Source organism: Lutra lutra, chromosome 9 (genome assembly GCF_902655055.1).
Source record: "Lutra lutra chromosome 9, mLutLut1.2, whole genome shotgun sequence".
Taxonomy (NCBI): Eukaryota; Metazoa; Chordata; class Mammalia; order Carnivora; family Mustelidae; genus Lutra; species Lutra lutra.
Window position 1 is genome coordinate 116,859,064 of NC_062286.1, and position 15,367 is coordinate 116,874,430.

Below are 15,367 nucleotides of genomic sequence, written 5' to 3' on the forward strand. Positions count from 1 at the left end.
AGAAAAATTATTAAATTTCCCTACTACCTACAGCCCATTGACAGGTTTGAAACAGGCAGAGTGACATTCCTCTAGGGACTCAACTGCCTCGATGTTAATACTTTGCTGAGGGCAAAGGCAATCCTACCTCGGACACCGCATCACCCCTCCCCCACCCCAGCCCCAAGGATCCTGTAAGTCTACTTTAACATATAAAAATTCCTTTGGAAACTTCCTTAATCTCTAATTCCCCCCTCCAAGATACATGTTAGTAATCATCCCCCAAGCATATGGCCCACTGATATACATCTGAAGAGTCTCATGACTGAAGTTTTATTAGAGGGTAATAAATGACCTTTTCCCAACAATAACTAGCCCCCTCCAGGTCCTGGAAACCTTGTTTCCAAAATTCCTTAGAGACTTAGGCTATCCCTAACCCCCTCCCAACTTGAAAATATAAAATGGGCCACTCCTCATGACCCAGTGCAGCTCTTTCTGCTTTAATAAAATCACCTTTTGCACCAAAGACATCTCAAGAATTCTTTCTTGGCTGTCGGCTTCGAGCCCTAATGTCTTTTCTATAGCACTGGCCCTTGACCTAAATTCCAATTCCAGCTCATGATTAAGTTATAATGCTGCAGGCAGACCTAGCTCTACTCTTTCACTCCTGATTCCAGCCCCCCGATAAACTCCAGCTGGAGCCCTAGGTCTGGTCCATCAAGAACAGAGAGCTGTGCTCAAGAACAGACATCAAGAGCTTGGCACTTGCTGGCTTCCCTTCTGGCAGTCTTACCCCTTCCAGGCAGAAGATGGCCAAAGGGCTGGATTGAACCAGAAACCCCATGGAGCCGTGCTCTGAGTAGCTCAAGACTGTGTGACTCAGCAGGGTGGGGGCAGGACACAGAGTCAGGCAGGGCCACTGGGGATGGGCTAGAGCAGGGACTGTGTCACTGGAGAGAGGGAGAGGATGGTCTCTTTGAGGTTAGACATATAAGTGGGGTGTGGGGAGACCCTGGTTCTGGAAATGGATGGTACATGTGGCTGGCCAGGACCACTGAAGCAATGCAGCCCAGCCCGAGTCCTAGCCACCACCATCTACCCATTTGTTACCCATTTTTCTGTCCCTCATCCATATCATTCTCTCAGAGCACCCTTTTTCCTTTCGTAGCACACATTATAATTTGGAGCTATAATTTGGAATTACATATCCATTTAATTATATGTAATCAAATATTAATAAATTAATAAAACAACACATTAATATAATTAATAAGTATATTAATTATATATGGTACACATCTATGTCTGTCTCTCCCATGAAACTATACGTTCCTTTAGGGCAGACACGGTTGGTTTGGCTCACCGGTGTATGGTAAGTGCTCAGTGAGTAGCAGCTGAATGGATTAAATCTCACCACTGGTGTGTTCCTCCCTCACCCATCCATCTACTGTTCACTCATAACTCATTTCCTGCCTTCAAATTTCTACTACTATCTCTCTATTTTCCCATCTACCCTCCAATCATCATCCATCCATCCATCTATCCATCACCTATATATCTTTCCAACGTCAATCAAATAATTCATATATTCATTCATTCAAAAAAATATGTGTTGCATACCCACCTCTATGTCAGGCACTGTTCTAAAGCGTGGGGATATTGAAGTGAAGATAACAGACAAAAATGGTGCTTATATCCCAGTAGGAAGAAAACAGGCAAGAAATAATTAACACAAAAATACCTAAATAGTAGAGCATTTTAGAAAGTGCCAGGAGGGGCGCCTGGGTGGCTCAGTGGGTTAAGCCTCTGCCTTCAGCTCAGGTCATGATCTCAGGGTCTGGGGATCGAGCCCCGCATCAGGCTTTCTGCTCAGCTCTGCCTGCCTCTCTGCCTAACTGTGATCTCTCTCTGTGTTAAATAAATAAATAAAATCTTTAAAAAAAAAAAAAAGTGCCAGGAGAGTGGGCAAAGAAGACCCAGGGGATAGGGTAGAGGCAGACAGTGGCCGTAGTGAGTAAGCTGGTCTAGTGGACGCCATGAGAATGCCTGGAGACAAGTTACTCAGGCCAGGGAATGGCTTATGCAAAGGCTCCAAGGGGAAGCTTGATTGGTGTGCTGGGGCAAAGGGGGTCGGTGTGGCTGGAGAGGAACAGGTGAGGGGAGGTGGTGGTGGATGAGGTCTGAGAGTTCTTAGAGACTCAGAGCATCTGGAGCTTCGAAGACCTTTGAAAAGACTCTGGGGAGAACGGAGCTGCTCTTGCCAGAATTCTGCTAGGAAGCTCCGGAGGCTCAGAGCAGAGGGTCAACTGTGTCAAAAGCTGCTGATCAGTTGATAGATGAAGACCGAGAATTGAGTGTCGAATTTTGAGACACGATGCCCTTGACAATTACAGTTTCAGTGGGTGTGGGATGGGGTGAACTGATAGAAGCAGGACTGGACTGTTTGTTTGTTTGTTTTAAAGATTCTGTTTATTTGGCAGAGAAAGAAATCATAAGTAGGCAGAGAAGCAGGCAGAGAGAAAGGGGGAAGTAGGCTCCCCGCTGAGCAGAGAGCCTGATGTGGGGCTCGATCCCAGGACCCTGAGATCATGACCTGAGCTGAAGGCAGAGGCTTAACCCACTGAGCCACCCAGGTGCCCCGGGACTGGACTAGTTTTAAGAGAGAAGAGGAGTTACAATGAGTACAGGCACTTTTTCAAAGTCTTTTGCTGCAAAAAGGGAACAAAACCCAAAACCACAGGTGGCAACTGTGGGGAGAGCTGCAAGGTCAAGTGAAAGCTGTTGTTTTAAGAATCCATTAACCTACCACCCAACCATGACTCTATTCAGCTGCCATCTACCATCTATCTACCCGTCCATCCACCATTTGCCATGCATCTGCCCGAATACCCATTTCTCGTTTGTAAGCTAAGAAGTGTGTCCTGAATTCCTATAATGTACCAACTGCCATACCGGCACTGGGGGTGGGGGCTTGTTGGGCAAGAAATGGAGAACCCAGAATCTGGCACATGGGAGGCACTCAGTTTAGGTGGATCAGATGAATTAAGAAGCAAGGAGCAGTGGTGCCTACCCTCCAGGTGCTGGGTCTAGTAGGAGGACACAGAATGCCAGAGCTGGGGGCCATTATCTGGGTGTCATATGATGCAAATCAGAGAGGGAAAGCATTTTGCCTGAGGTCACACTGTGGGTCAGTGATGGAATCAGGATTCACACCCCGGCCTCTTGTTTTGTTGTTTTTTTCTTCCAGGATGTTTTGTCCAAAGTGACAGAAGTCAGCTGGAGGCAAGGAGCATGCAGGAATGTGGCACTTTTGAGAGGATAGATTTTTATTTATTTATTTATTTATTTAAAATATTTTATTTATTTATTTGACAGACAGAGATCACAAGTAGGCAGAGAGGCAGGCAGAGAGAGAGGAGGAAGCAGGCTCCCCGCTGAGCAGAGAGCCCGATGCGGGGCTTGAACCCAGGACCCTGGGATCATGACCTGAGCCGAAAGCAGAGGCTTTAACCCACTGAGCGACACAAGCGTCCCAAGGATAGATTTTTAAATATTTGTATTTATTCATATTTTTGGCTCAAAATTCAAAAGGCACAGTGGGTAATACTTGAAGTCTCCCTCCCATTCCTGTTTCCAGCCCCCTAATTCCTCTTTCTGGGGGCAACCAATGTTCTTGTATCTCCTTAAAGACACAGTGATGACTATCGTCTCTTTTATACACAGATGGGAGCATATACTAATGTTTATACATGGGCAACTCTGAGCTAATTTCCTAGAAACAGAATTGCTAAGTCAAAAATTTGAGCATTTGTGCTTTTTTTTTTTAAAGCAGTTTCCACACTCAACATGGAGCCCAACAAGGGGCTTGAACTCACAACGCTGAAATCAAGACCTGAGCTGAGATCAAGAGTCGGATGTTTAACTGACTGAGCCACCCAGACGCCCCTGGGTGCTTGCACTTTTAATGGAAATTTCTGGATGATCATCCATGGAGATTGTGTCAATCTACCTCTGGCTAGCAGAGGGTATGACGGCTTGCTTCCCCTCAACTTCAACAGCACAGTGCCTTATCAAAGTTTTTGATTTGTACCAACGTGAAGTGTTTTCATGAAGCTTCCCTATGTTTCTCTAGTTCTGGCAAATGAATCTTTTCACATTTCACAGTCACAAAGCCAGATGGGGAAGAGGAGCTAATCAAGGTCATCACCTCCCAGCTGCCTTGGTGAGTGGTGAGCATCCCATCTGGGGAGGTGACCCAGCAGAGGTAAGAGGAGGCCAGGTGCTGGCCTGGCAGGGACTATGCTTCTGAGATAGGTTTCAGCTCCCTCTGCTTCCTCCCTTCTCACCTCCCTTCCTCCTCCCAGGCGTGCCCATGGGCTGGGCTGTCATTTCTCTCTCATCTCCTCCCATGTCTGTACCCCCACAGGCCACCCCAGAGTTCCCGCCCCTCCCTTGGGAAGCCCTTTTCCTCTTCCTGTAGTTTGACCTTTCCTTGGCCCAGAGCTTCTGGAATGCTGGGCTCAGGTGACAAACAGCCCTCCTACTGGGCCCCACAAGACAGGGAAGAATATCAGAATCTTAGGCTCTCTGCTACTGACACTTGGTGACTGTCAAGGCCACACCCCCTCATCGTGGGCCAGCAGACAGAGTGTGGGTCCTGTGTCCGGGTGTGCCCATGTGTGGACATTGCTGGGTATTGCACAGATGTGTGTCTCTCTGGCCACCTGCAGTGAAGGAGAAAAGGCCTGGGTCTAGAGCCAGGCCAGACCTAGGTTTGAATCCTTATTTAGGCACTAGCCAGCAGTGTGACCTTGGGCCAGTTACTTGCCCTCTAGAAGCATCAGCTCCAGGTCTGAAAACCTGGAATGACAACCAGCATTGCCTGTCTCCTTCCAACCCTCCCTCTCCCCCTCCCCCGTTCAGTCTGCTCCAACCATGCTCCTTTCCTTTTCTAGTCCTTGTACAAACCAAAGTCGTCCTGCCTCGGGGCCTTTGTCCTTGTTGTTCCATCTGTCCAGCTTCCTCCTCCTCCTCCTCCTCCTCCTCCTCCTCCTCCTCCTTCAGGTCTCAGGTCAAATGTCACCTCCTCAGAGAGGCTCTCCCTAACCACTCACGAGGCGTCATGCCCACCCAGGTCCTGGTGGTCTGTCTCTACTCCAGAGCCCTGTCTTTTTTTTAAAGATTTTATTTATTTATTTGACAGACAGAGATCACAAGTAGGCAAAGAGGCAGGCAGAGAGAGAGAGGAAGAAGCAGGCTCCCCGCTGAGCAGAGAGCCCTATGTGGGGCTCGATCCCAGGACCCTGGGATCATGACCTGAGCCGAAGGCAGAGGCTTTAACCCACTGAGCCACCCAGGTGCCCCCAGAGCCCTGTCTTAATGTATCCACAGCACTTGCCAAGGTTTGAAATGATCTCACTTATATATTGAATTATTTTTTTTATTTTTTTTATTTATTTATTTGATAGAGAGAGAGATCACAAGTATGCAGAGAGGCAGGCAGAGAGAGATGGAGAAGCAGGCCCCCCGCCGAGCAGAGAGCCTGATGCGGGGCTCGATCCCAGGACCCCGGGACCACGACTCGAGCCGAAGGCAGAGGCCTAACCCACTGAGCCACCCAGGCGCCCCTATATATTGAATTATTTATCATCTGCATTCCTAACCCCACCAGAAATGACAAACCTGGAGGGCAGTGAAGCCCCCTCCTTCTGTCTAGCACAGAGCCGGGCCCCTACTGGGTGTTCAATGAATTGTCAAAAGAATGAATGTAAAGTGCTCAGCACAATGCCTGACATGTAATAAAAGCTCAGAATTGCCAGGTATGTTTTTTATGTAAGCGCGAATGGCTGTCATTATTTATGGGGAATGCATAGCTTTGCTCAAAAATTCTTATAGCAAGTATTTATTTGATCCTGTGTGATGAAGAGTTATGAGAAAAACAGAAGTAGGAGACCCAGGACCTGCTGTTGAGGAAGAGACAGGATCGCTGGGAAGACTAAGACTTTGGGAAAATAATGAGACTATTGAGATCATGACGCATTGTGTTACTCTAACAAGACCGGAAGTGGCTATCACCACTCCATTTTTGTCCATGAGAAGCCAGGGCTCGGAGAGGCTGACATGCCTAAGGTCACCCACCTGGTCTGAAGCATGAGGTTTAAGACAGTGCCTATGCCCACAGTGGGGACACAGTGGCCAAGGGCATCATGCACCTGTTGGACTTCCCAGAGGTTCTTCTGGTGCTCGCAAGGCAGGACACAAGCCTGGGCACACACCCCCTCCCCCAAGACTGGGCACTCAGGTAGAGGCCCAGGGCTGCTCGTGTTCCTCACAACTCAGGGCTCCTTGTGGAGGGGTCTGTGTGAGGGGCCCGAGGGGTCTGTCTGCTAGGAGGCCTATACCCCTGAGCTCCAGGGTCTGCGTTGAGGGGGGGCCTTTGTCGTGTGGTTGGAAGGGACAGGATGGGGTCAGGTGGAGGCCTGGGAGGGGAGGAACGAGGCCACACTTGTGCTTATGGGACACACGTACACACCAAGCTACATAGGCACTTGTGGACACCTGCATACACACCGCACCTCTTGCACACTCTTCTCCCCACAGACACACAGATGACTGCTCGCACTGGCAGGGCCCTCCCAGTTCCTCGGTCTGACTGGAGCCATTTGAGTTCTCTGGGCTTGGCAACAGCAGGCTCAGTCTGTCCCACCCACCCAGCACCCACAGTGCCCAGCCCGGGTAGGCACTCAAGATCCGTGGAGAAGCGTGGCACCTGGGTGGCTCAGTCAGATGGGTGTCTGTCTTCGGCTCTAGTCATGATCCCGGGATCCTGGGATCAAGCCCCGCATAGGGCTCCTTGCTCGGTGGGGACCCTGCTTCTCCCTCTCCCTCCCACTGCTGCTCCTCCTGCTTGTGCTCTCTCCCTCTCTGTCAAATAAATAAATAAAATTTAAAAATTAAAAAAAATATGGGGAGAAGATAAATTCCTTCCCTTCCTCTTTCCATCTTGTATTTATTAACCCCTCTTGATCTCGTTCCCCTCCCTGCTCAGGGCCACGAGGATCAGGCAATGGTGAGGTCCTGACCCCTCCCTCTGCACTCCCCCTCCCTCACACAGCAAACATCTGCTGAATGTGCATCAAATACCACAGCGTGACAGCTCTCCCCATGCCAACCCCAGCCAGGGAGCCAAGCTGGGCACACACCCGGCGGACATCCTGTTTCCCTCCCTCTCCCTGCTTTGACCGCACATCCAGGGCCAGATGCTTATGAAATCCCATGGGTTCTTCCATCACCAGGCTTCTGGTGGCCCGGTGTCCAGGGCTTGGCTTTGAGTCATGCACTTTGGGGCTTGGCAAGGCCAGGACAGGAAGCTCACAGCCCTTAGTGATGCCAGCCCAGGCTGAGACTTGGAGTGGGGCCGGAGTCACAGGTCCCACCACCACTCAGGCCAAGGGAACACACTTGTGAACAGACATGTGGGGATATGGCCTGTAACAGGATGCGATGTGTCCAAGGTCATAGGGAGTATCCATGTGAAAATCCCACCGTGGCACTACTCACTTCTGAACACATCTGCTCCATAGTGGAGACAGGACTACGGGACCAGAGTCTGAATCCCAGCCATTTACTAGCTTTGTGACCTTGAGCAAGCCACTTCATGTCTCTGAGACTTTTCTTCACTTACATATAGTAGATGCTCAATAAACGTAGCAGTGGGAAAAAAATCAGCAGCAGTGTAAGTGCAAACACACACTGGGTGTATCAGCATGTCTACACACATACCATTATAATAATTTACACACCGGGGACGCCTGGGTGGCTCAGTTGGTTGAGCAGCTGCCTTCGGCTCAGGTTATGATCCCAGCATCCTGGGATCGAGTCCCACATCGGGCTCCTTGCTCAGCAGGTAGCCTGCTTCTCCCTCTGCCTGCCTGTGCTCGCTTTCTCACTCTCCCTCTCTCTGACAAATAAATAAATAAAATCTTTAAAAAATAAAAAAAAATAATTTACACACCTGCTGTGTGCACACACATGGATACTGGGACACACCCACACATGTTATGTGCATATCCAAAGCCTTGTGTGGGGGTCTGCTGATTCACATATGGATGCATGTGTCTGTGAGCTCATTTGCACTGATTACTTTTTCCCAACAACATACACCATTCTCAAGGTGGTTTTCCAGAGGATTTTCCGAGCACTTGTCATAGGCAGGATAAAGCAGTGTGTTTATCTGGGTAAACGGGATGCCTGAGTATTTACCCAACACCCATATTCCTGCCTGTGTCTGTGTGGACCTGCGTGAGGGTTTGTGGGTATGACCTCATTGCTTCTCAGGTTGAAGGTTGATCAGTTGGCAGAATCCGGGGGATGAGTGTGTTTCTGCATCCATAGATGCCAGAGGTATGGGGCACTCTGGACCTGGGCTGTCTGGGCTCAGATGTCACCTGAGAAGCCTTGGGCAAGAGGCTCACACACTGTGCTCAGGTTCCTTTCCTGTGAGGTGAAGAGAATGGTCACCATGCTACGGAGGTGGGAGGACAAAGAGAGTTCTTTTCTGTGAGGTACCGAGTACAGAGCATGGAGCAGACAAGCGCTGTGTGTGTTCCTGTCTGAGTGTCTGTGCGTCTGTCCTCTGAGCTGTGATATTACCTGGTGCTCCAGCTGCAGCCCTGACTACGATATGCTGCCTGCTGCCGTCGTCCGATTGTCCGCCTGCAGGGCCCGCCTTTCCACCAGACTATGACGGACGGCAGGACCGCGTCTGAGTCATCCACAATTATAACCTGTGCATTTACAGAAGAGTTGCAGAGGTAATAGAGCTCATAAATACCCTGCTCATCTGAACTTCAGACTCTGCCTCTGGGGTCACAACACTAGCACTTTTCAGGCACTCTGACATGCCAAGCACTGTCCAGCTCATAGGTCTTCAAACTACCTCAAGAGACAGCCATTCTGGTGCACCCTATTTTAGAGGGAAAGAAACTGAGACTCGGAGGAGTTAGGGACCACCTCGGCTCACAGAGTGACTTGAACCCTGGCAGGCTGCCCCCCTCCTCAGCCTGCTCTCAGTTTAGGAGGAAGGGTCAAGGGTCGGGGCGTGGATGTTGCTGGTCATCTGCACCTCCCACTAATGCCTTCCCCACCTCTACCAATATGGCTTCACTTCCTGTCTCGCCCTGGGCCATCTCAGCTCCCTGCCCTTCACAGCACCCCCAGAGGCCAGGCCGTGGCCTCAGCTCATGCCTTTTTGATCCAGTTGGGGATGAAGTGCAGGACCTCCTCTGAAGCTGGCCTTGAGAAGTCACCTCGTTGGTCCCCTGGGTTCGTAGGAACAGGGAGAGGGGACACAAGATCCAAGAGGAGGGAGGTGCAGCCTCTGGTGCTCAGGCTCTGGGAAAGAAACGGGTAAAGCAGAAGGTGACCTTCCCTGCCCCAAGCCCGTCAGCCTCCCTCCCTCTTCCAGGGCCCCCACCTCAGCGAGCAGGGAATGCAGGCTACAGGAAACCCGGGTTCCCTCTGAGGAAGGGGAAATGGTTGGCTGACTGAGCTGCCATCACCTCGAAGGAACACCAGAGGGCACACGCGGCAGCTATGGGCTTTGTGTCAATTCGGTTCAGTCCCCCCAGTGCCCTTTGGGTCTCCAGGAGCCACCAAGGCCCAAGGCCTTGTGAATTCTCCTGCTGAGGATGGAGCACTCTGCAACTGTCAACTCGATTCGGTGATAACGTCATCTGAATCTCCCCTTACTGACATCATTACTGATTGTCTACTTGTTTCCTCATTTATTATTATAATCCACACCACAGGCTGGAACGTCCCAGGGAAGTCAGCTGAGCGTCCTGTAGGGCTTCCCTCACTCCCTCGTTTCCTGGTACGTCCTTGGTCTTTTTCAGATAGAAGGGTAAACCTGATTCCTGTTACTCCATCTTTTTTTTTTTAAGATTCTATTTATTTATTTCACAGAGAGAGATCACAAGCAGGCAGAGAGGCAGGCAGAGAGAGAGAGGGAAGCAGGCTCCCCACTGAGCAGAAAGCCCGATGCAGGGTTCGATTCCAGGACCCTAAGATCATGACCTGAGCTGAAGGCAGAGGCTTAACCCACTGAGCCACCCAGGCACCCCTCCTGTTACTCCATCTTGACAAGAAAAATTGTATTATCATCTTTTTTAATTTATTTTTTTATATTTTATTTTATTTTAAACCAGAACATTTACTGTGTGACTCATCCCTGAAATCCTTCAGATGGACTGGAGGCTACAACAGAGGCCCCCCTGGGCTGAGGCTGTGTTCCTTCCCAGAATCCAGGCCTGAATCTTTGGTAGATAATTTTCAGGTGCCTCATTCACCCGGTCCCCATAGTATTTTGTCTTCTAACCTTGACACCCCAGTTCTACCTTCTCTTCCACTTGGCAAGATAGCCACATTTGCCCCAGCTCGACTTCTGTAGGTGGTAGGCCTGAGAACCACGCAGGCCATCTTATTTTGATGCTTTCCAAATGATGATGTCCCCTCTGTCATCTCATTTCTACGCCCAAAGTAATGTTTGGGTGGCTCAGTGGGTTGGGAGTCTGCCTTTGGCTCAGGCCATGGTTCCAGAGTCCTGGGATCGATCCCCGAGTCAGGATCCTTGCTCTGTGGGCAGCCTGCTTCTCCCTCTGCCTGCTGCTCCCCTTTCTTGTGTCCTCTCCCTCTCTGTCAAATAAATAAATAAAATCTTAAAAAAAAAAAAGTAATGTTAGATTTGCGGAAGAGTTGCAGAGATAATAGAGTTCGTAAATACCCTTCAGCCCTGTCTGCTCACTGTCCTCCAATCAGCGACAGTTTCCTGGTCTTTCCTTGTCTTTTGTCACCTTGGTACTTTTGAAGAGGGATGGTCGGATATGTTGGAGTGTCCTTCAGTTTGGCTCTCCCAAGGTCAGCCTGAAGTTATGGAATTTGGGGAGAGGAACTCCACAGGGTGAAGTGTGGTTCCCGTCGTATCATGTTAGGGGGCCCTGTGATCTTGAGGCTTGTTACTGAGGGTGCTAACCTAATGGTTTGGTTCAGGTGGTGCCTGACAGATTCCTCCACGATCAAGTCTCTATTTTTCCCCTTTCCACATTCTATCTGTTGGAAGATAAGTCTGGCTCACGATCCGGGATGGTGCGGGAACCAAGCTTCGCCACCTGGGGAGGAGGGCATCAGAGGACCTGGCGACGCATATTAAAGCTCCCACAGAAATGGCCCATATTCACAGGGGAGAGAGTTGGAGACCACACAAATATCCCTTTTCACTTCGAAGTTTCACTTGCTAACCTGAGTGTTCATAGGTGGGTTTGGCCTACAGCCATTATTACTACTGTGGTGCGCTCGGGGCAATTTTTCTAGTTCTCTCAATACTCTATCTATTGACTGGAACTCTCCTGTGAGGAAGATTTGTCCCTTCTCCCTCCTTTATTAAATGTATTCGATCAATTATCTATATTTTTTACATTTTATTTTATTTTTATTTATTTATTTATTTTTAAAAAGATTTTATTTATTTATTTGACAGAGTGAGAGAGATCACAAGTAGGCAGAGAGGAAGGCAAAGGTGGAGGGGGAAGCAGGCTCCCTGCTGAGCAGAGAGGCCTATGCGGGGCTTGATCCCAGGACCCTGGGATCATGACCTGAGCTGAAGGCAGAGGCTTAATCCACTGAGCCACCCAGGTGCCCCTTATTTTATTTTTTAAAAAGATTTTATTTATTTATTTGAGAGAGAGCAAGAGCACACACGAGTGGTGGGGAAGGGTAGAGGGAGAAGGAGAAGCAGACTTCCCACTGAGCAGGGAGCCCAACACAGAGGGGGATCCCAGGACCCCAAGATCGCCACCTGAGCCGACCCTATGCCTTTTCAACTAACAATATAACTTGGAGGTCAGTCCAGATCAGTACATAAAGGAGTTCTCACTCTTCCACCTAGTGTTGCGGCGTATGAATGTGCCATGCTTTTGTTAACTAGTCCCCTGCCAATGAACATTTAGGTCGTTTCCGAAGGTTTTCTCTTACAAACAATACTGCGTTGTTCTTCCTACATGTGGAATTTACCCAACAGACATGCCCACATGGCGGGGGGGACCAAAAGGCACGTGTATTGTCCATTTTGATATTGCCAAACTGTCTTTCTTGGAGTCTGCACCAATCTACACCCATGCTAGTTTCCTAGGGCTGCTCTACATGCCCTACATGTGATGAAGCCAGTACATCACAAAGTACTGGCTTCAAATAGCATAAAGTTATTGCCTCACAGTTCAGGAGGCTGAAGTGTGAAATCAAGGAGTGGGCAAGGCTACCCTCCTTCTGAAGTCTTTAGGGAAGAAGACTTTTTGGATTCTTCTAGTTTCTGGTGGTTACAGGTGACCATTGCCATCCCCCGGCTTATAGGCACATCGTTTCAGACCCTGCCTCCGTCTTCAGGTGGACATCGGCCCTCTGTGTGTCTGGCATGTCCAAATCTCCCTTTTCTTTTCTTCTTAGGATGAGTTATTGGATTAGGGCCCATCTTAATCCAATGGGAACATCTTAACTTTATTATATCTGCAAAGACCCTATTTTTAAATAAAGTTACATTCACAGACTCCAGGTGGACGTGAACTTTGGGGAAACAGTACTGAACCCAGTATACATTCCCCCTAGCAAAGTATGGACAGTGGAACAGCCCCCTTTAACATGCTTCAAGGATTCACGCGACAGTTGGTGTCGGTGCGAATTAACTTTGGTTATTGGATTCTGCTTCTCTGAAAAGAGATTCCCTGTGGGGATGGGGTTTTGTGAGGGCCTGGGTTTTATTGGGCTTACAGACCAGGGTTGGCTTCCTCCATGGCAGCTGGGAAGGAAAGCTAAAGTGAGACATAGATATTCCGGGAGTAGAGGCCTACTTCCATTTCTGGGGCCATCTTGTCAATGTGAAATTCCATCCCTGGTTCTGTCCAGCTGAGGGCACGAACTCAGAGTGTCCAAGTCATAGGTCACACGTGGCCTCTCAGGAGTTGAAGCTATCCCTGGGAATGTTTCCTCTTGCTCAGTGCTCAGTCAAATTTTGAACCAGATACTAATTTTTAAAAAATATCTATTTATTGGGGCACTTGGGTGGCTCAGTGGGGTAAAGCCTCTGCCTTCGGCTCAGGTCATGATCTCAGGGTCCTGGGATCAGGCCCTGCATGGGGCTCCCTGCTCTGCAAGGAGCCTTCTCCCCCCCCCACCCCCCCCACCGCCTGCCTCTCTGCCTACTTGTGATCTCTCTGTCAAATAAATAAATAATTTTTAAAAAATTTTTAAAAAGATTTTTATTTATTTATTTGACAGACAAAGATCACAAGTAGGCAAAGAGGCAGGCAGGGTGGGGGGGGGGATGCAGGCTCCCCTCTGAGCAGAGAGCCCGATGTGGGGCTCTATCCCAGGATCCTGAGATCATAACCTGAGCCAAAGGCAGAGGCTTAACCCACTGAGCCACCCAGCAACCCCCATACTGATGTTTTAAAAATGGATACATCTCTGGGGTGCCTGGGTGGCTCAGGCAGTTAAGTGCCTGCCTTTGGCTCAGGTCATGATCCCAGAGCCCTTGGATCAAAACCCATGCTAGGCTCCCTGCCCAGCAGGAAGCCTGCTTCTCCCTCTCCCACTCCCCCCTGCTTGGTTTCCCTCTCTTGCTGTCTGTCAAATAAATAAATAAAATCTTTGAAAAAATTAAAAATGGATACATCTCATATACAAATTTGGATTCTAACTTCTCTGGAAAAAAAAAAAATCTGTTCACACTAAGCTCACAATTCCACAGGGCAACAAACATTCCTAAATAGGTTTGTTGGCGCTCAGTATCGTCTCCCCAGCTCTGCACCTTCAAACCAAGGGACAGTGCAATGCAATGATCCAGACTGTGGACTCAGGAGCTCAACTGCTTGCTTGTGTTTGAACCTCAGCTCTGCCCCCTTGCTACCTGTGCATCCTTGGGTCAGCTACTCAATATTCCCAAGCCTCCGGGTCCTCACCTATAAAACTACGATTGATTTAGTCAAGCCATTTTTATCAAGCATCTACTCTGTGCCAGGCGTTTTCTAGGCCCTTGGGGTATGTCAGCAAACAAAGTTAACGAAGATCCTCCTTTTGGCGGAGATCACACTGGGGCGTGAGTAGACAGGTAACAGAAGCACATATAACAAATAGGTACGCTGTAGAGTATACTGAGAGGGGACAAATGCCACAGGCTGTGGGGACGGAGAGAAGCCGGATCAGGCTGTATTTGCGAGGTTGGCTAGCCACTGGGTTGGATTTAGAGGGTGAGGAAAGACAGGAGCCAAGACGGCTCCAAGGGTTGGACTAGAGCCAGCAGGGAGCTGGAGCGCCGCCCTCTAAGGGAGGGTGAGGGTGAGGGGAGAGGGGACTCGCAGGGGCGGGTCTGAAGGACAGGGTTAACAGGAGCAGTTTGGCATAGTTGAGCCGGAACTCAGCATCCGGGTGATCATGGTTGGAAATACAAACCTGCTGTCTGGGAGCCAGATTTGGGAATAATAGTCCTTACCTCATAGGTTGTTGTGAGGGTAAATGAATGAATGTGTGTCTGTTAGGCACTGAGAACAGTGTCTGCCCTCTGGTAAGTGCTCATAGGGGTTAGCTGTTTGCGTTGCCCTGGAAACGATCCCAGCTCGTGCCAGCTCCAGATCCCAGAGCTCTGGGCTCCAGGAGCTTACCTCCCCCTCAAGGATGGGGGCAGTGGGTTGTCAAGACGCTGGAGAAATCTCCTTCCCAACAAGTCAGTACTTTTTTTTTTAATTTATTAAAAAAGATTTTATTTATTTTGCAGAGAGAGAGACCACAAGTAGGGAGGGCAGCAGGAGAGAGAGAAACAGACCCTTCACTGAGCAAGGAGCCCATGCGGGGCTCAATGGGGGGCTCCATGAGGGGCTCCATGCAGGATCCTGGGATCATGACTCCAGCGGAAGGCAGCCCTTAACCGACTGAGCCACCCAGGTGCACCCCAACAAGTTAGCATTTAAATCCTCCCTTTAAGTCGCCCCATTTCTCTGACCACTAGTTAACTGATCTGTAAAATGAAGATGAGAGGCACTCAGATGGTGGCTGAGTGGGTTAAGCCTCTGCCTTCGGTTCAGGTCATGATCTCAGGGTTCTGGGATGGAGCCCCGCATCCGGCTCTGTGCTCAACAGAGAGCCTGCTTCCCTCCCTCCCCCCACGCCTGCCTCTCTGCCTACTTGTGATCTCTCTCTGTCAAATAAATAAAATCTTTTTTTTTAAATTAAAAATAAAATGAGGATGATAGTCCCCTTTCCCAAAGAGTTATCGTGAGGAGCTAATGAGAAATAGTGGATTTAAGTGTCCAGCACACAGCAGGAGCTCCTAACAGTCTTTTAT

General features: G+C 49.3%; 1 pseudogene; it reads right to left on the reverse strand.

Annotated features, from left to right (window-relative positions):
• Nucleotides 1-10,204: 10,204 nt before the first annotated feature.
• Nucleotides 10,205-10,500, reverse strand: LOC125109882 (60S ribosomal protein L37-like; annotated as a pseudogene).
• Between the last annotated feature and the right edge of the window lie 4,867 nt (nucleotides 10,501-15,367).